We start from the raw sequence: 20,790 nt of genomic DNA, 5'->3' as shown, positions 1-20,790 counted from the left end.
AACTCAAAATTGTGTGTTTTCAAAATCAAACAAAACTATGAAACTACACTATTAATTGTATACTTATGTTTTTAGTTTGGGGTTTACCTATAAGTGTTGACTAGTTTTGGATGTCTTCCAAAGGTCAGGAGTTATTGTTTTGATGATTGCATATGATGACATGATTTGGTTTATGTATACTTTCTTGGATCAGTCCCATTAGGATGATCATATTAGTGATGTTTATACTTTGACCAGTGATTTTAGTATTTATTAGTTGTTTGTTTAAGAACTAGTGCATGGTATGTGGTCTTTTGAGATCTTTTTACTTTACTGAGCTTAGGCTAGGTTATCTATATGTAATGTTAGGAAGTTACTTACAATCAAGGCCAAAGCCCAAAGAGGCTACTTGGGTAATCCATTGTAGGTTGTTTAAATAAGTGATAAGATTACATTTAATGAGAGTAAAATGAATTAACAAGAGTCATTATTTTTCCTCATCCATGCCTTAAGTACTAGTACAAACTAGGATGGGAGTAGAGAGGATGCTTGGTTGTGACCTTGCTTCATTAGTATGCCTTGTCAATACGAAATGATACTAGTGCTGCATAGAGTCACTAGGGGGCCAGAGTCTAGTCAAGTTGCTAGGGTAACCTCAAAGTTGACTCATGCGATGACACTTGCCCACTTGCATAGTAGATTCCCTATGTTTCTTTGTTTGCTTCTGGGTTTAGATGTCACTTGTGTCTTGGTACCTTGAGTTAGATTGCTTTCAAGTTTTCCCTTGACCTAGATATTACTTTTGACTTTTGGGATTGTTATCCTATTTGGGACTTGAGACTATCTCCTCAATACAGTGGGAGCGGGCCCTTTTTGAGTTACCATAAGGTTAGGTGGTAGTACTTTTTACTTTTACCATTGAGATCCATCAATTTGATGCCATGGTTAGGGTTCCTTGTTCTACATTTCCTTTCATTCTATCTTTGTATACTATGATGGATGGTTATATCTATTTTATGTATTTTATCTCATGGATCTTAAAGAGATGATGTAATCTATTTTATAATGTATATTCTTTTACCCTTTCATACCCTGTAACCTATACAGTGGATGATTGTGCATTTTGTTTATTGTCAAGTGGCATTCGGGACAATTTTATATTATTTAAATGGATTTGAACTTGTAATTAATCTTAAATATGGATGTGTAATATATATTGATTTTAGTATTAATTAAACTTAAATGTGATTCAATGTCATGGGATCCTTAAGGAATGTAATCAGTTTTAGTGTTGTTTATGTATAAATGTATGTTATTGCTTCCAATGTTTTATAATTGTTGTTATATGTTATCTTTAAAAAAATTTTTTTGGCAAACTTAGTGAAACTTTAGGCTAGTTCTTTTGGATCACTTGGTGGGGCACTACATGTTTGTTTGCGCAAAATGAAGATACATGGTTATGGCATAAAAGGTTGTGTCTTGTGAACTTTGATAATTTGGTAAGCATCCAAAAGATTAAAAGAGTAAGAGCATTACCAAGACTAAGGAAACTTTATAATGCTATGTGTAAACAATGTCAATCAAGGAAAATGACAAAGTCTAGTTTTAAGAGCAAGACATACACATCTATTGATATTTTTGAATTGGTTCATACTGACTTATGTGGAAAAATTAGAGTGTAAAGCTATTGTGGTGATAAATATTTCATTTTATTTTTTGATGACCATTCTAGAATTATGACGGTGATATTTCTTAAAGAAACATCTGATGCTTTTCAATTGTTTATGTGGTATTTAGCAAGAGTTGAAAAGGAAATAGGTAAAAGTTTGAAGTTCTTGAGATCTCATAGAGGATGATATTTTATCTCTAATGAATTCAACATATTCTTCAATGATAAAGGAATCATAAGGTATATGTTAGTACCTAGGACCCCTCCACAAAATGGAATAGTTGAAAGGAGAAATAAATTAATCATGGACTGTGCTAGAACACTAATGATGGAGAACAATGTATCATAGAAGTGCTAGAGAGAAGTTATAAGTATAACAATCTATAATTTGAACCAAGTACAAATCAAGAAAGGTACAAACATTACATTATTTGAGTTATGGTATGGGTATGCACCTAATGTGAAGTATTTTAAAGTTTTTGGAAGCAAGTGTTATATACTAAAGGAAAATAGGAATGTAAAACTTGATTCTAGAAGTGATGAAGGCATATTCCCAAGATATTCTACTAAGAGAAAAACTTATAAGTGTTTGAACTCTAACACTAACAAATTTGTGGAAAGTACAAATGTGAAAGTTGATGAATATGTAGAAAAAAATGAAGTTGAGTGCAAGATAGAACCTAAAGATTATAGCACATTCATAAATGTAAATGAAGGTGTTCTATTCACCTTACCTAAGATATAAAAAAAAGCTATCAAATAACAACAACAAAATAAATGTCGAGTTGTAGCAACAGGTTGCTGGGAAACAGACTCTAGGTGTCAAGTATTAGTAGGAAGATGCCAAGTAATATGAAGAGGTGTCAAACATTAGGAAGACAATATCAAGCAACTAGAACCTAAAGAATAACTAGAAGAAGAGATATACAATGAACTTGAAATAAATTTTCAAGATGAACCTATATAAGATTAAAGAAGAAAATAACCTACACTAGAAAATTATGTGAGAAGACACCATTTACCTAAATAAATTATTGGAAAAAAAGAATATAGGGTTATGACAAGGAAAAGACTTAGAAGTGATACATGTTTACTTTGTGAAATTGGGCCTAAATCAATAAAGGATGCTCTAGATAATGAAGTTTTGATTCAAGAAATGAATGAATAAATTGAAAAGATAAAGAAGAAGAACACTTGGAAACTAATACCTAGATCAAAGTACAAGAATGTTATTAGAACAAAGCAGGTATTTAGGATCAAGCTGAATGAAAAAAGAGAAATCATAAAGAACAAGGCTAGATTGGTATGCAAAGAATATGCATAAGAAGAAGGTATTGATTATGGGGAAACATTTTCCCCAATTGTAATATTGGAAGGAGTTAGAATATTACTTGCATATTTTTCTTATAAAGGATTTAAAGTATACCACATTGGTAGGCAAATCTGCATTTCTGAATGGAATACTAGAAGAAGAAGTTTACATTGAACAACCAGAAGGATTTGTTGATCCCAACAAGAAGAAAATGGTATGTAAACTGCACAAAGCCCTATATGGATTGAAACAAGCTCCTAGAGCATGGTATGAGAGGTTGCATAAGTATTTGGTAAAGATTGGTTTTGTAAGAACTAATGACAACAATAATTTGTACTTGAAAACGGAAGATGGTAAAGGGATACTAATAGTTGTAATATATATTGATGATGTCATATTTATAGGACAAGATGCATTATTCAAATCATTTGTAGATGAGATGAAGGAGGAATTTGAAATGTCTATGATTGGTGAAATAAACTTCTTTCTTGTTTTGCAAGTATATCAAATGAAGCAAGGTGTCTATGATACTTAATCAAAATACATCAAAGAATTACTGAAAACTTTTGGGATGGAAGATTCAAGACCAGTTAGTACACCTATGGCTATAGGATATAATCTATCTGAGAATGATGATTTTACTAATGTGAACTAGACATTGTATAGATCAATGATTGGAAAGCAATAATATGTTGTTCATAGGGGACTATATATTGCATTGGTAGTTGGGATTGTTGCAAGGTTTTCTCCAAATCCTAAGGAGAATCACATGATGGTTGTGAAAAGAATTCTAAGATAACTAAATTGAATATAAGGCTATAGTCTATATTACAAGAAGAATGAAAAGTCTAAACAAAAAGTGTATATAGATGCTAATTGTGGAGTCAATATTGATGACAGAAAAAGTAAAAGTGGTGGACCTTTCTTTCTAGGAAAGATATTATTTTCTTGGACAAGTAAGAATTAGAACTACATCTCAAAATCAATGGCAAAAGCTAAATATGTAGTAGTAGCAATAAATTGTTCAAAAATTATGTGGATCAAGAAATTGTTGAAAGGGATGAAGAAAGAGATCATTGGTCCTGATTTTATCTACTGTGACAACACAATTTCTATAAACATATCAAATAGCCCTATAATGTACACAAAGACCAAGCATATTCCTATCAAGTTTGATTATTTGAGAGAGTTGGTTCAAGATAAAGAAGTGAGATTGGAATATGTGAACACTAAGGAGAAAATAGTTGATATTTTCACTAAGGATTTACCTAAGGATGTGCATGAGTATCTAAGAGGTAAATTAGGGGTGATTCCCCTAGCTAAGGCTACTTAAGCTTAGATATAAATATGCATCAAATGTTTTGATCATATTATCCTACAAGTTGATGTAGAAAATTATACTTTAGGAGTTGCCTAAAGTAGTGAAGGTAGAAGAAAAAAACTTTGTATCTCTCATAAGAAGAGATGACAGGTGATGGATAAGATTAAGAAGTATTGACTTGAATATATATACATGGTAAAGATGTATGAGAGAGATGAAGTTTCTTTGGCATTTTTGTCAAAGAAGGAGAGAATGTAAGTGAGGGATATATTATACAATTACCATATGAAGAGGAAGTTATTTAGGAAGAGCTAAAAAGTTATTGTAAAGAGAGAGAATATATGTAAGGTGGCACCAGCAATACAAAGGAAGTTGATTGATTTCATGATCAGATGTGATAGAGGGAGTCTATTTGTTGCATATTAGAGCTACATGGATGAGAATCTGAATGAAATTGAAAAAGGGATATTTCTAAACAATAAGATGAGAATCAAAATGAAACTAAGGATATTGATGAAGATTTGATTCTAAACATAGTGGGAGATTCTCAAAGAAATCATATGTTTTGGACTGCATAGTAACTAGAGGTGTTGGCATTAATGCCAAAGAGGGAGATTGTTGGAAACTAAAATTGGAATAATTGTTATGTTGTCATTGATGTCAAATCTTATTGGTGAGATAGTTTTCTATTTATGTAGAGTTCTGTATGCAGATGATTGATGTAGAGGATTTGAGAAGAAGGACCTATAGGAAAGGTTGAGCTATGAGAAACAACAATGAGAACTTGATCAATTTGACTTTGACAAGATAATGTGATTTTTTAATCATAATATAAGTGAAGATGATATTTTTAATAAAGTCTAAAAGAAGAGATCAAAGAAAGACCAAATGCATAGGCTTTACCAAGAAAAAGAGTAGAAGATTAAGGAACTTGAAGCTTATTTTGAGTGATGCTAGAGTTGACTGAGTGACAACTTATAAGATGAACAAAATATAGTATCAACCAAGCATCACTATTGACCAAGTATCTACAAATGTTCCAAGAAGAAGAAGCAATAGCAATTGAGTAATTCAGTGATGATCAAACATTAGAACAAAGTGTTGGCCAAGGGACAACATTTGATGAATTATGAGGAAATCATGATTTCCAACCGACACAATTGATTTCTTTGAATATGTAAAGTGTGTTGAAGATAAGGTTGGATAACCTAGAGAATTTAATTCAAGAGAAACAATGTTTGATCATTTCTATGCAAGAATTCAAGAAAAAGTTTGGAGAATTTTCAAGAAAAGAAAAGAGGAGACAAACTGATGGAAGAATTCATTGTATATGTTGAATCTAATCAAAACCTTAAGGTATACATTGATTTTTAGGTGGAAAAATATTAGAATTACCTATTTAAGGAGATATAAGGGAAAAAATTAAAGAGGTTAGTAGACCTGGAGAAGACCTTAACAAGATTGCTGCAGTTGTTGATTTTTTGATTAGCGAACTTGAGTAGAAGGCTTAACAATGAAGAGTTGTGAAGAAGAGTGATTTCTTGAAGTAATTCCAAGAAAATTAATAATGGATATTTTAATTGAGGTCATTCAATGAGTTAGTTATTAGACCAAATTGTGATATGTATTTGCAAGAGTGTCTTGTATTTTTAATATCAAACTATTGTAACTTTATAACCATTATATTAATATGGAAATCCTTTAATCAAGGTTGACCTAATAATCATAAGTAAATCCTTTAATCATGGTGACATTCTAATAGAATGTTCTAAATTCATCTAACAAGGCCACTTTTGATAGGGTGACTAAATCCTTTAACAGTGTCATATTTAATAGTGTGTTTTGTGACCTTTAACAAGGTGGGCTCCTAACATAGCTCACTTTAGAAGAGTAAAAAATTGGTGACATTTTATTGGTGATTTTTCCCAAATTGGGTTTCTACATTAAATCCTAGTGTCATACTTGTGTGGATGTCTTTTGAGATATTTTACTATTAATGTTTTACACTATGCAAGTTTGTTATTATTAGGATAGTGGACTACAAGTTTATGGTATTGATTATCTTCTATAGAGACTAAGCTATTGAATTTTTAGATATGAGGCATTGAAGTGATGAAAAGTTTAATTTGTACATCTAAACCTGAGGATAACTAATTTACCCCACCTCTCAATTATTCTAAATCGTTTTAACAAAACATGTGTTATCCTTAAACTTACTTCTTTTCACACCTCCAACACTTTTGTCTTCAATTGCTTGATCTTGTGAATTATTCTAACATATTTCTATAAATAGGTTTAGATTGTTAGTCTCTAGTATATCATCACTTAGTTGGGGCTCAATATTTTTCTTGGATTGTTATGTCTGTGGCTTAGGTACTAAAGGAAATTTCTTGGTAGCTCATTGTTGTTTCTTGGTGTATTTCTATTTTTCCTTGGTTGCTTTCTATTTTTTATCAGTGTATCATTTTAATGACTTGTTTAGGTTCTAGGATGCAGTATACGGTGCATCATCATAGACATATAAAAAAATTTTGTAATCCTTGGGTTATTTCTTGTTTTCCTCATCATTCTTATCTTCAAACTCATCATTTCTAACATTTTCACTTTCAATCATACTATCAATCACCTTCTTTAAACATTTTTAATCCTTTCTCCTAGTAGAGTAACTTAGGAATATACCTTCATCTTGTATAGAATCAAACTCCCCATTTGTTACATCTTAATGAATATAACACCTACTTCCAAACATTTTTAAGTAACCTACATTCGGTGTATAACTATACCAAAGTTTGTATGGTGTCTTGTTTTTTCCTTTCCTCAAATGAACTAGGTTGTGAGTATAGATATAAGTGCTAATGGCTTCTCTCCAAAACATCTCTATAACTCCTTTTTCAATCATTAGAGTTGTTGGCTCCTAATTTAATAGATTTAAAATTAACCAAGAAACTAGACCAATACATCTAAGGCTAGAAAAGTCCTATGATGGATGCACTTCATTACAATCTTGGGCCAACTATAAGCCATAACTCCTTCACTTTAAGCTCTGCAAAACCTAGGTAGGTTAACCTTGAGGTTCTAATATCTGGTACCAGTGCAAATAAACATATAATCTAAATCTATCAACAATAGATGAAATCCTTATGTCTTCTGATACTTATGCAATAACATAGGAATGAAATAGCTATAAATCATAATCTATGAACCCATAAGCTATGTGAGGGTTAATTCCTTTTAGCCCACTACAAAATGTGAAAAACTTAATTGATTTGATTAAAATGATTTGTGCAAATGACCTTCATCTTAGCTTGCATCTAATTTAGTGACAACGCCTCATCCGTTGCAACATAGAGTCACTACCAGCAAGATGACCTAACTTGATTTGCTTATAATTAAGTTTATCAATTGAAATCCTCAAACTCCATTCTTACTAGAATCCCCTCCATTCACCTAGAAACCCTATCAAATCATTGAAGTATTTACTTAAATCCTTGAATTAAAAGCAACAATAGATCTGACACACAACTCATCCAAGTTGTCTTAAATTGAATGAACCTTATTCATTCAATCAAAAAGTTAATAGCATATGAAGAATTAGGAGATAGAATAAGAGAACATAGATAATTCATTGTAAATCCCCTTTTGCATTCATCCTTAGAAAGATGAAATACATTAGTTGGCAACACTAAATGAAACTTAGGATATATCACATGAACTATCACCCATTTTCATTATCTTAGAGAAGCAATACATGAAATGAAACTAGAAACCTACATAAGAATGGATGTATAGCCTTCACTAGTAGAGCTCAACTTAATAGATAGGAAGCAAAACCAACAATAACTTGATCTCATAGTAAAAATTGGAACCTTGTTCGTTTCACAGAGAAAACTACCAACCACCTCCAAAATGAGAAAGAAAGAGAATGATATAGAAGAGAATGAATTCCTAGATTTGTTCTATGTCTGCCATGTGTCCACTTAGAAAACTTCCATTTGCAGATGCAAAACATATTTCTACTCTCTCTATGTAACTGCACATCATATTCTCACTCATTTTGCCTCCAAAGTTGAAATATCTTAAATATTTGATGGAAAACATAACTGATTTTGATGTTAGATCTAAGATCAAGGCAAAGGCAAAAAATTAGTCAAATGACCTCTAAAGGAAAGATAAACCTTTTAGAATCATTTTCCTCCTCATTCAGGCTTCAACAAACTTTCAATTCTACCCTCCAACTAATTTTCATATTCACTAATGAATTTTGTCCATTCAACTGAGAATGCCCTAGAAAATACAAATTGGGGTATAGACTATACTGCTAAATACCTATACAAATTCTAATCCCATATTCAAAAAATTCATCTCCTCCTGATTCCAATAGTATATTGGAGTCCATATTTTGGTTCAATCTCGCCCCTCGAGTAGCCATTTGAAAAACTGGCCCAAGGCTATAAAATGAACAATTTAAATGGATGAATTTGAAAAAAAATTAAAATCTCTATAGTCTACACTATAGAAAGTTCAAAATTTTGAAACAAAATTTTCAAATTCTTAGATTGAATGCTCAAAACTAGAAATAAAAAAAAGTAATTATTAAAATACATCTCCTTATACCTTCCTTGACCATTCACACTATGCCACATGTTGAACAGTAAGTGGCCCCCTGACCACTGGTGGGTCCCACAATTTTTTCCATTTTTTACATTTTTTGGGAGGTCACCATGTCTCCACTAGCTAAACCTCCCATTTTTTAGTGGTGACATAGGGACGACCAGAATCTGGCAACTTTTCTAGCACCTTAATATCTCCGCCAATCAAAACCCATATGACTTTTCCATCCAATGTTGGGCGGGCTCCACCTTGTAGCTTTGCTTCAAAAGGCAGCATCTTTTCAAACAATTATTATAGAAGTGTTCATGTATTTAAACAACACAAGACCACCATACCCACTCAATGTGGGATAATTCATTTTAGTTCAAGCTCTTGTGCTCCTCATCTACATAATATTTCCCTATTGTGATTGTGGGGAGGAGATCTACCCTTCTCTTTGTGTTTTTTAAATACTTCTACAACTATTCCTTTGATATCACTCCAAGATGAGCGTCTCTCTTCAATCGACAGCTTCCATTTTCAATGGCAAAGTCTTTTCTCTTTGCCAACATGTGAGGAGCTCACTTGTTAGTTATCGTCCTCCTTTGCCCTTGGATCTTTCCACTACCTTTACTGCACTCTTTGCTAAGGAATCTTCAATCTGCACAAAATTCCCCTCTTCAGTGTCATGGGGCTAGGGGTATTGATGTCATCTTTTTTGGCTGCTATTTCTGCTTGATCAAGTGGCATGTCCTCTTCTACTTTCATTGAATTAAAGAAGCAACATATGTGTCTCCCTTCATTCTTCTTGCAACACCATGAGATGGTCTTCCTTTGGCATCTCTCTCTCTCTTTTTGTTCTTTTCTTTAAGGTTTTTCTATCCAAACCCACCCCCATACATTCTTCCATGTTGCAATGGTAAGGGACCAATGAAGTAGTCTTATTTTCAAACAACAGGAAAACTTCCTCGCCCCCTGCTACTCATGTGTTTGAGATTCAAGGAAATTAGGAGTAGGAAGATAAATTAATGCCATATATATTAGAATTTTTGTAGAGACTCAATTGAATATCCCATCGAAAATGAGAGCAGTTGGACAATCTTCATCAGATGTTGATGAGATTTATGAGAAAGTGAATGACTCTCATGGTATTCTTTTTTACTATAACTACACCTCTCAGAATTTTCCCCTATTACATAAACCTCTATTACTGGCCCTCGGAATCACATGGCCACTCTCTTTCATAGGCATCAATTTCACTATCCCTATTCCATAAGTTCTTTTCAATCTTCTTTTGACTATACTATGGTGAGATTTGAATCATCAAAAGGAAAATACCCTACCATCAAAATAAATAGGATAACACCATATGACCACAAGTCTATTGTTGCCCCATCATAACCCTTATCATTGATGACTTTAGGGGTAATGTAGTTGGGGGTTCCACAAGTGGTGTAAAGTAGACCATCATCCCTAACTTGCTAAGACAATGCACTATGGCCAAAGTCAAATATTTTGAAACTCCCATATGTGTTCAAAAGCATATTTTTTGGCTTTAGATCTCTATGGTAAACACCTCTATTGTGGAAATAATCAACAACATAAATAAGTTTTTAGAAGTATCTCCTTGCTTCATCTTCCTTCAATCTTCAATGGTTAAAAATTTTGTCAAAGAGCTCACCTCTAGATACAAACTCAAGAACAATGTAAATTTTTCTCTTGTTGGCCATGACCTCATACAGCTGAACTAATTTGGATGCTTGATCAATTTCATTGTAAATATCTCCCACTTTATCTTTTACCTTTCCAAATTTGAAAGATATGTTCCCAAAGTTATAGTGATTACAATCATTATAACCTTTCAATTTTAGGAAACTTTTAATCCATGATATACCTTATCAATTTGATACCATTTAGTTGGGCCCCAAAGCGAGTCTAACTAAAAAAAAATTCATTTTCAAGTGAATGAACTATCAAATCAATCCATTAAGCATCTAAAATTCAATGGGATTAATTTTGAGCACTAATTGATCATTAAGACTCATTTCACATCTTATCTATGAACTATGATTTTATGCTAACAGGGCCTATCGACTGGCTTTAAAAACTAATTCAAACAAATAACTAGGCTTTAAAATCAAAATTATTCATTCTTTGTTCTACATACTCTTACCCTATCAAATCTTGTCTCATGATGAATTCTCAGTCAAAAGATATTGACTATCAAAGTTGCCCTCTTAGAACTGCCTACAAGCAAACATGTTAGAAAACAATGAAATGTGTTCAGATTTGGCTTTGAAAATTGGGTAAACTGACACTTGGTCAAATGAAAACTAGGGCATTAGTTCATTGTTTTGAGGAAAATATAAGTATGCAATTAGGGCTCATGATGAATAACGAGGCAAAAATGGCAAGTGGTCAAAGTAGGCTACTCAAATTTGCAAAACTGAAAACACTGGCAGAAAAACATTTTTTGCAAATGGAATGGACCTGGGAAAACATGCAGATAGATTTGTCAAGATTTAAAAATTGGCACATGTAAAAAATTTTAAGAGAAGAACACAACGATATAATCCATTTGATCTAACCTATCATGGATTCAAACATATAACATCACGAATAGGGGTATCAACCAATCTATACCTTTTGACTGTAGTAAAACATCATAAATTGCATTTGAAAAATGATCAAACGGATTCATAATTAGCTCAAAATTGAAACATAGAAATTATCTGACCACTAGAATGCAATTAAAAATTAATTTTCTCATTTTGGTGAACTATGCCAAAGTTATAACAAGTCAAACAGAGCCTCCTAGAATTCAGAGCAATTTGCATCAGCATGACAACAATAAATGACCAACTTTGAGGGATTCAAAACCTAGTCAAAACATATCAAAAAAACTCAAAATCTGAAACATAAGCTCTTTAGTATGGATGCTAAACACTCCCAAAGCTATGATTTATGAAACATTACTGAGTGCTATATATTCAAATGTAAACACGGCCTCCTGTCAATGTTTGACACTTAGGCAAAAATGCAAATTTGGTCATTACTCAAAATGGGACTTCACAGAATAGCTCAAAATGGAAATTTTTCTTTATGGAATGCAAAGACATAATAAATGAAAGGTGTTAGAAACACTAAACACCTCTTAGGCCTTAAATAGATAGTCAAGTACACATGCATCAAAAAGCACTTATAAGGCTTGATTTTTAGGATGGTACTCAAAATCAGGGCTTCAATTTTGAGTCCCAACAAATAGTACTTGGATCTTATAAGAAAATATCATTCCTACAAATAGTAGGTTTGACATCAATGACAAAACAATGATTGAAAACAATAATCTTCCTTCTTTCCAACAATCTCCCTCTTTGATCTTCAATAATGAGCTTTTCAATCAAATTTCCAACATCTCCGACTTCAAAATAAATGTAGACAAGACTATGAATCTCACCATGTGATGTAGGAGCATCCTAGGTGTAAGATAAATCTTACATCACCCAAAAATATTTCCTTTATGTTTCTTGAATAAGGGTCATCTCAGTGCAGAGTTGTTTTTAGAGGCTTGCTACTTAGTAATTCAGTCATATGAGCTTGAGATGTCCTAATTTTAGAGGTGGAGGTTTTTCTTGGATATATCAGCCTACCAATTAAATTTTAGCACAGAATCATCACTATTTGTGAAGTTATTATAGATTTTTGGTGTGTAATCCTGCTAAAAAAACTTTAGGCTCAGTTTTGAAGCCCTTGGATGGACTCCAAAATGGGTCAATTGGAGCTTATGCAAAAAGGCCTCTATATAACAAGTTGAGTATTCTAGAATGGGGTCATAATAGCCAATCAGTTCAACAATTCACAAGTTATGGTCTTCCAGAGTCAGGCTGACCAAATTTTCCTAAAATAATGGTCATTATTGTATTGGGCTAACTTTATATGTAATTTTAGGGTTAGTCAATCTCAAGTGTTAGGGTTTGACATCTAGAAACTTCTCAGGTGGTGTAAAATTATCAATATAAGGAATTCATGTAGATCATCTAGGACAGCTCTAGGTGATAGTTTGTAGCATTGTCTTACAAATTATTGTTAGGAAGGTTCCCATGTGGTTTAGCATATTGTATTATTCTGTTATTCTACATTTGTGGTGATAAAAAGAAGCCCATATTTTTTTCTCACAAATAATATTCTTTTCTTTTTTTTTTACATGTTTGTGGTATAAAGGGGAGAATGTTTCATCAAGTGGTATTATAGAAGGAGTTCTTAAGCATGTAGAAAAATCACTGATACTGAGGCATGTTGCACAAGACCATGGTTTGGGTTGAGCATGTAGACAGATCATTAATTGTGAGGTAGTTTTTATAAGGGTTTCAGTGAAAGTGTGAAAATGCCTCCACAAAGAGAGATTGGTGTTGAAGGTGTTACACCTAAGGTTTTTAGAGCCATAGAGAGACAAATGAAATCATTAGAAGAGTGTATTCATAGAGGGATAAATCTTGTTGTAAGAGATGATAAGCATGATGAAAGAGAAGGAGAATCTAATCTAGAAGAAGAAGAGGAAATCTTGAACCTAGAAGAAGAGAGGGCTTTTAAGGTCATCACCAAGATTGGAAAAGACCTAATTTTGATGTTTCCACATTTTTTAGGGAATCTTAATCCAAAGGATTTAAATGATTGGATCAATGAGTTAGAAGAATACTTTGAGTATGAATACATTGAGGATCCTAATAGGATCAAGTTTGCAAAGGAAAAACTAAAGAGTTGTGCAAAGATCTGGTGACAAGAGATTCAATTGGAATGAAATAGAAGAGGGAAGGATAAAATAAAAATATGGGATCAAATGATTTCTAAATTGAAATGACAATTTATTCCCATGGATTATGAGCTTGATATACTAAAAAATGCAAGGGTTGAAGTAAGCATGAAGATCTATTCAACAGTATACAAAAGAGTTCTATTAAATTCTCATTGGAACTGGCCATATAGAAAATAACAAGGAGAAATCTTCCCTTTACCTTAATGGGCTGAGGAAAAGTGCTAAGGAGGAATTGAGTCTGATCTAAATGAGCATTATTAAAGAGGCATACCAAATTTCCCTAAGAGTTGAGAAAAAGTCAAATGAGACATTTGATAATGAGAAAAGTTGTAGAGGTCATGGTGGAAGATCTGGTAGATGGTATTATGGAGACCAAAATTAAGATCAAAAGAAGAAGGGTGAGACTAGTAGGAGCGATTAGAACCAAAGGGAAAATAATTTCAATTGTTTAAATGATCATAACAACATAGATTAGAGAGGAAGAAGCAGAGGGAATGTATATAGTAGAGGAGGTTTTCGTGGAATGTGTTTTCATTATGAAGAAGGACATAGGGAATTTGAATGTCCTCAACACCAAGAAAGAATAGATAGGAGAATTGAAGGTCAAGCTAGATTTGTGCATGTTGATAAAGATACCAAATTTCACATTTTGAAGATGCTGAAAGAGGATAAGTCCTAGTTAATAGAAGATTTTTGTTCAGTGGTGAGAATTAGCTTGATCAAAGAAGGAGTTTGTTTCACACAAAGTGAAAGTGTGAAGATAAGTTTTGTGATCTAATTATCAATGGAGGAATCATCGACAATTTGGTGTCAAAAAATATGGTCATGAAGTCAAATCTTGAGAGGCAAAAATATTTGAATCCATGCCATATTACCTAGGTGAAAATTGACCACAAGGTCATGATCAATGACCAATTCCTAGTGATGTTCAAGATTGGAAGCTACTAAGATGAGATATTATGTGATATCATACCTATGGACATATGTCATATGTTGTTGGGTAGGCAATGGTAGTTTGATAGCCTGCATGTAGTACATGATGGGTGTACAAATAACTATACTTGAGAAGGGATGAGTGAAACATGAGTTGAATCCATTGAAGGATACAAATGAAAAGGGGTGTAGTGTTACTAGAGTATGATTTGTTGATGGAAAGCAGTTCCTAGAGGGTATGAGGTGTGAACATATGTATTTTTTTATAACTCCAAAATATGGTAAAGAAGAAGTAGAGGAGGTACCTATAGAAGTTGCATTTGTTGGAAGATTTTTTAGATATTGTAGTAGATAATGTACCTAATGGATCACCACATGTGAGGAAGATCAATCACCAAATGGACTTGATTCTAGGCACCATCCTGCCAAACAAGGAAAAGAACAAATTGATACCAAAAAAAAGAAAAGAGTTGAAGAGACAAGTGCATGAGTTATTGCAAAAGGGTTGATTCGAGAGAGTTTAAGTCTATGTGTTGTACCAAGATTATTGGTACCAAAGAAAAATGGAGAATGGAGGATGTGTATAGATTCTCAAGCCATCAATAAGATTACAATCAAGTACATGTTTATATTGCTAAGGATGGATGAGATTATGGATTGTTTGAGTGGAGCTATGTATTTCACAAAGATAGATTTGAAGAGTTTGTACCATCAGATTTGCATTAGCGAAAGAGATGATTGGAATAATACTTTCAAGACAAGGGAAGGATTATACGAGTGTTTAGTAATATCTTTTAGGCTAACCAATTCATCAAGAAATTTCTTATGGCTTGCAAATTAGTTACTAAATGAGTTTCTAGGTAAGTTTTTTATTGTTTACCTAGATGATATTTTGATCTTTATTAAGACATTAGAGGAGCATTTTATGCATATTTGTAAGGTGTTTGAGAAGTTGAGGGAAGAAAAGTTGCTAATAAACTTGAAAAAAGGGTAGTTTTGTGAAGGAGTTGGTGTACTTGGGATTTTTAGTTTACGTAAAAAGGTCTAAAGATAGACTCTAAAAAAGTGAAGGATATCCTAAAATGGCCTACTCTAAGGAGTGTTACTAAGGTCGTATATTTGCATAGACTCACTAGTTTTTATAGAAATTTTATTAGGGATTTTAGGAGTAATTTTGGACCCTTGACTAAAAGTAAAAAGAGGGAATAGGAAAGAGTTTAAGTGGACTATAGGAGCATATAAGAGTTTTAATCTATTGAAACAAAAGGTTACAAAGTATCCTATCTTAGCACTTCTAGATTTTAAGAAGGTGTTTCAAGTGTATTGTGATTCTAGTGGTACTGCAATAGGAGCTATTTTCAGTCAACAATGTAGACCTGTTGATTATTTTAGTGAGAAGTTGAATCTTTCCAAAAGAAAGTATTATATTTATGATCAATAATTTTATGCTATAGTTTAGGCATTGAAAAAGTGAAGACATTATCTTCTTCCTAAAGAGTTTGTTTTGTATACTGGTCATCAAGATTTGCAATATTTGAATAGTCAAGGAAAATTGAACCAAAGGTATTTAAAGTGAGATGATTTTTTGTAGATTTATATATTTATTTTGAAACAAAGGAGTGGGAAGTCAAACAAAGTTGTAGATACTCTTAGTAGAAGACATATTTTGCTGATAGAGATGTAGATTGAGATGTTTGGGTTCAAGGAACTCAAGAATTTGTATTTAGAGGATCTTGATTTTGGTGAAGCTTGGAATACAAAACCTATTACACTTGATAGGAACAAGTGGTCAGATTTCATAATCCATGATGGTATGTTTCTCAAAGGAAGTCAATTATGTATTCCAATAAGTTCTATGAGAGAGAATCTCATCAAGGATAAGCATAGTGGAGGGTTATCTAGACACTTTAGTAGAGATAAAACCATTTATTTAGTTGCTAAGAACTATTATTGGCCACAATTATAGAAAGATGTTAAGAAGTTTGTATAGAGTTGAAGAGTATGTTAGATGGAAAAAGGAATAAAGAAGAATATGGAGTTGTATCAGCCATTACATGTACTAGAGAAGTTGTGGGAGCATATCAGCATGGATCTTGTTCTTGGTTTACCAAGGATTCAATGAGGGAATGATTATGGAACATATGGAACATTTCATTCCTTGCAAGAAGACTAGTGATGTTATTTATGTAGTAGAGTTGTTTTCTAAAGAAGTGGTGAGATTGTATGGTTTACCAAAGAGCATAATTTCAGATCGAGATACCAATTTTATTAGGTATTTGTGGTGTACATTATGGAAGAAGATGAAGATAGATTTGAAATTAATCTCATCACATCATCTACAGACTAGTGAACAAATAGAAGTTGTGAATCAATGTTTGTTGAGATGTTTGGTTGGAGATAAGCCAAAGGGTTGGGATCTAATTTTAGCATAGGAAGAATCTTTATATAATAATTATGTCAATTTAGGAGTACTAGTAAATCACCATTCTAGATTGTATATGGAACTAATACATTTGGCATCAATTTGCGATGACTATGTGTCGCAATTACGACAGCAATGTGTTGCCACTGTGATAGTAATAGACATCATTCTTTTTTCATCGTAGATTACAACGTCTACCCTCTATCATCACAATTACGATGAATATCCGTTGCTATGCAACCACTTTATTGTGACACCAACCCTGTCACAATGCTTGTGGCTGCCATCACAATTGCGACGAACATCCTAGAAATTGCGATGGCAGTTGGGCATCGCCACTATAGCAAGCTCGTTGCAATGCTTGTGGTTGATGTCACAATTGTGACAAAAACCTTGGCAATTGTGACTGCAGTGGGTGTCGCTACTACAACAACTCCATTGCAATGCTTGTGGCTGACATTGTAATTGTGACGGATACAAAGTAAAACAAAACAAAAAAATTGCTAGCTTCTTTTAGATGTCCTTTACAATTTTGGTAATTATATTCTGGTTTTTGTCCAGGCCTGATGGAAGTTATTTTTTCTTAAGCATGTGTGAATTTAAAATGTGACTGCAAAAAATAAATCCAGTTGCAGGTATCCAAAGCAATTTGATATTTAATTCAACTCCAAATTATAGTATTTCATCAAATCTTGTCCACTATAGGGACAGGAAAAGAAGTTATAGGATTCTGGGGAGCCAGGAATGGCTACTAATTAGAGTGTGCCTGTATGTTTATGTGATACAAATAACTTAATATTAACCTTGCCCTCTGGATGCATCTCAAGAGCTAAGCCCATGTTCATGTCTCTATGTGTCTTTGATAATTTGTCCCATACTATTTCTCATTCAAATGGCTTGTAGTTTTACCAATTGGTAATTATCAAATAACATATGATTTTGTATCTTTTCTCTGAAAGTAAAATCTAGTGTGTGGCATTCTTTTTTATTTGGATAGCACAAAGTAGAAATAATAACAGTTATATATCATTCTAGAGGTTACCACACTTTATCTTCTCTACCAATGTCTACCAAGCTTCCTCTTAGAAATATCATTTTAAATACATAAAACATGGACTTGATGAGTTTATCTTTCATATATCTATTTGCTTCATTATAATCAATAGTTAATAAAAGTTCAAGATGAATAAGACAATTGGTCAAAAATCAGTGGGGTATAGGCACACATTTAGACCGTATAAAGATAACTTTGAACTAGGAATATTGAATGGGACATTATGAATAGTAAAATTTGCAACAACACTGAATAAAGACAGAAAGCAAAGAAGTAGTCAAAAAGAGCAAAGCACAATATAGATATACATAAATACAAAACTATTAAAGTCAACCTACTATTTTTAGCACGATTTTAAATTGAGAAACATTAGCATTTAATAAAGGCTTATTGAAATAGGGGTTTGCAAGATAGCATAGCATAAATTCCTTAAAACAACATAATTACAAATGTTTGCTACAATACATTTTTGCAATGCAAGCTCAAGATGGAAAGATTAAAACTAGATACCTTTATAGTTGCAACAAGCCCCAACCTGCACAGCAGATTCCATATGGCAACATTAGGAAACTTTGAATGTTAAAAAATTCAATTAAAAACACATAATCAACACTAATCGTATCTCTTAGATTTCTATTTAATGGTAGAAATACTAGAAACATATCAAAATTTACAAATATAATGCATGTTGAATAAGTATAATTGTTACATACGGGACCTATTTGTAGATAGCATAATTTATATATTATTAGATTGTGGTAGTTACATGAAAAGAACTATAGTTGTTAATAGTAGTTACCTTGGAACCATTGAATTTATATAGCACCTTTGTACTCAAGGGAAGAGACCACATGTTAAGGATTGTTCCCTTATTCTAGCATTTGTATAAGAGCATCTATGAATGAATGAAACAAATGTGATATCATCTATGCTTCTAAGTTGTAGGTCATCTACTATTTAGTGATATTTTTGGGGGTTCTTTTTGAGGCATTTGGGTATATCATTGTAGACATATGTCTAAACAAGATTGTAAATTTCACGTCCTGGGCAATTATAATTATTTTCCTTCTCTGATACACTTCTCTATTTTATCTCAAAATACACTTTAGAAGATCCTGAACCATTTAATACTAGGAGCACATAAATTATTCCAATTAGGACATATAGAATGCATCTTGAGACTTTTATTCTACATCAGCATCATTTTCTATTCAAACTCATGTAGCTTTATATGTTGTTCAAAGAGCCTCATTTTTTTGCCTTCTTGTGATGCTTTTCATCAGTCCTATCCATCATTTAATTTTTTCTAAAGCTCCCATACATATTTGGATAAATATCAAAATATTCATGAAATGTCTATTGATCTTGTTGAGGTTCAAAGCATTCCTTTCAGGCATTTACTTTACACAGAATATTCAATCCCAAAGCTTCTTTCATATTCCTTTTGTGCCTATCATGAATGTTTAGTTATAACTGTCTTTGGGTAACCAAACTATGGGAATTTCAACATGATCAATTTCTTCCATGGATCCATGAGGAAGCTTTTCTAATAGGCCAAAAGATCTTATTATGTTGCTATCCAAGGATTGTGCATTAAATATCTCTCATGAATGTCGACTGTTGTATCATTGGTGATAACATAGTCCCAAGATAGTGCTGAGATCGAAGGATGCAATAAAAAAGCTACAAGTTTAGAACTTCATGACAGTTCAAAGCATGAAGCCTTAGATGCATAGGACAATAGTCTAAACATAGGAAAAAATAGAGAAATATTTAGTATCTTATTGACCTTCACTTTGTTTTGAGAATAGTTTAATATTCTCTACTAAACAAGGCCAACCATGTAAAGGTGGAAGCTCATTTGGCCCCACCCCCCTCCCCCTAACATCACTCTACATTCCCCGTTAACATCTAACATTCATTCATTCTTTCAACCATTAATAAAATGTAACATTCAATCAATATCACATGATAACATTCATTAACACATTAGATTTGTTAACATGCAACGTTCATCAATATTTTGCATTAACACATAATTCATGAACATTCATTAGCACATAACTAAATCCATTGAGACATAAAATTCAGTCATTATCAATTAAGGTATGTAGATGACAATCATTTCTTTCTTTTTTCTATGTAAGCTCTAAGAGGAGCATCAGTGTCATCATCAATTCCCCCCTCATCAGTTGTTCTATTCTCTGTTCTTGATGATCTCAAATTCCTATGCTATTGCAAAGGGGGGTCCTCTTCAATAAAAAATAAAAGATTTAAATTAAAAATAATTTATTATAATTGTTACAAGTATTTAATTATTTTAAATAACATAACTATGGCACTCTTTACCTAATTTGACCACATCATTTTCTCTGGGCTCAACGTCAACACGCTCATGAACATCGACCCCTCGATCCTCTACAGCTGCTATACAAAATGTTACATTAATCCAAACACCAATTTCAATTACATATAAAAAAATTTAATAGAAAATGTATACCTCCACCACTGGGATGCACATCATGCGAACCTTTAGCATCCATAGATTGTGTAGAAGGATTGTTAGGCTGCATTCCAACATCCTATGCATTGTTATCATTGCTTGTTTAAAATAGATATACTCACTTTATATTGGAACTTAACATCAAATAGACTAATTGGTAAATTATTCAATTTGAAATAAATTTCATTTAGCTT

The 20,790-nt window shown here is 32.6% G+C and overlaps 1 pseudogene; it reads right to left on the bottom strand.

Moving 5' to 3' along the window:
- LOC149562524 (CBL-interacting serine/threonine-protein kinase 3-like) overlaps window positions 1–18,903 on the bottom strand; it is a 44,925-nt pseudogene extending 26,022 nt beyond the window's left edge.
- Between the last annotated feature and the right edge of the window lie 1,887 nt (window positions 18,904–20,790).

This window comes from Cupressus sempervirens, chromosome 4, assembly GCF_028749045.1.
Source record: "Cupressus sempervirens isolate cs-2001-9-10 chromosome 4, ASM2874904v1, whole genome shotgun sequence".
Taxonomy (NCBI): domain Eukaryota; kingdom Viridiplantae; phylum Streptophyta; class Pinopsida; order Cupressales; family Cupressaceae; genus Cupressus; species Cupressus sempervirens.
The sequence above is the reverse complement of the archived record's forward strand: the minus strand, read 5'-3'. Positions and strand labels throughout refer to the sequence as shown.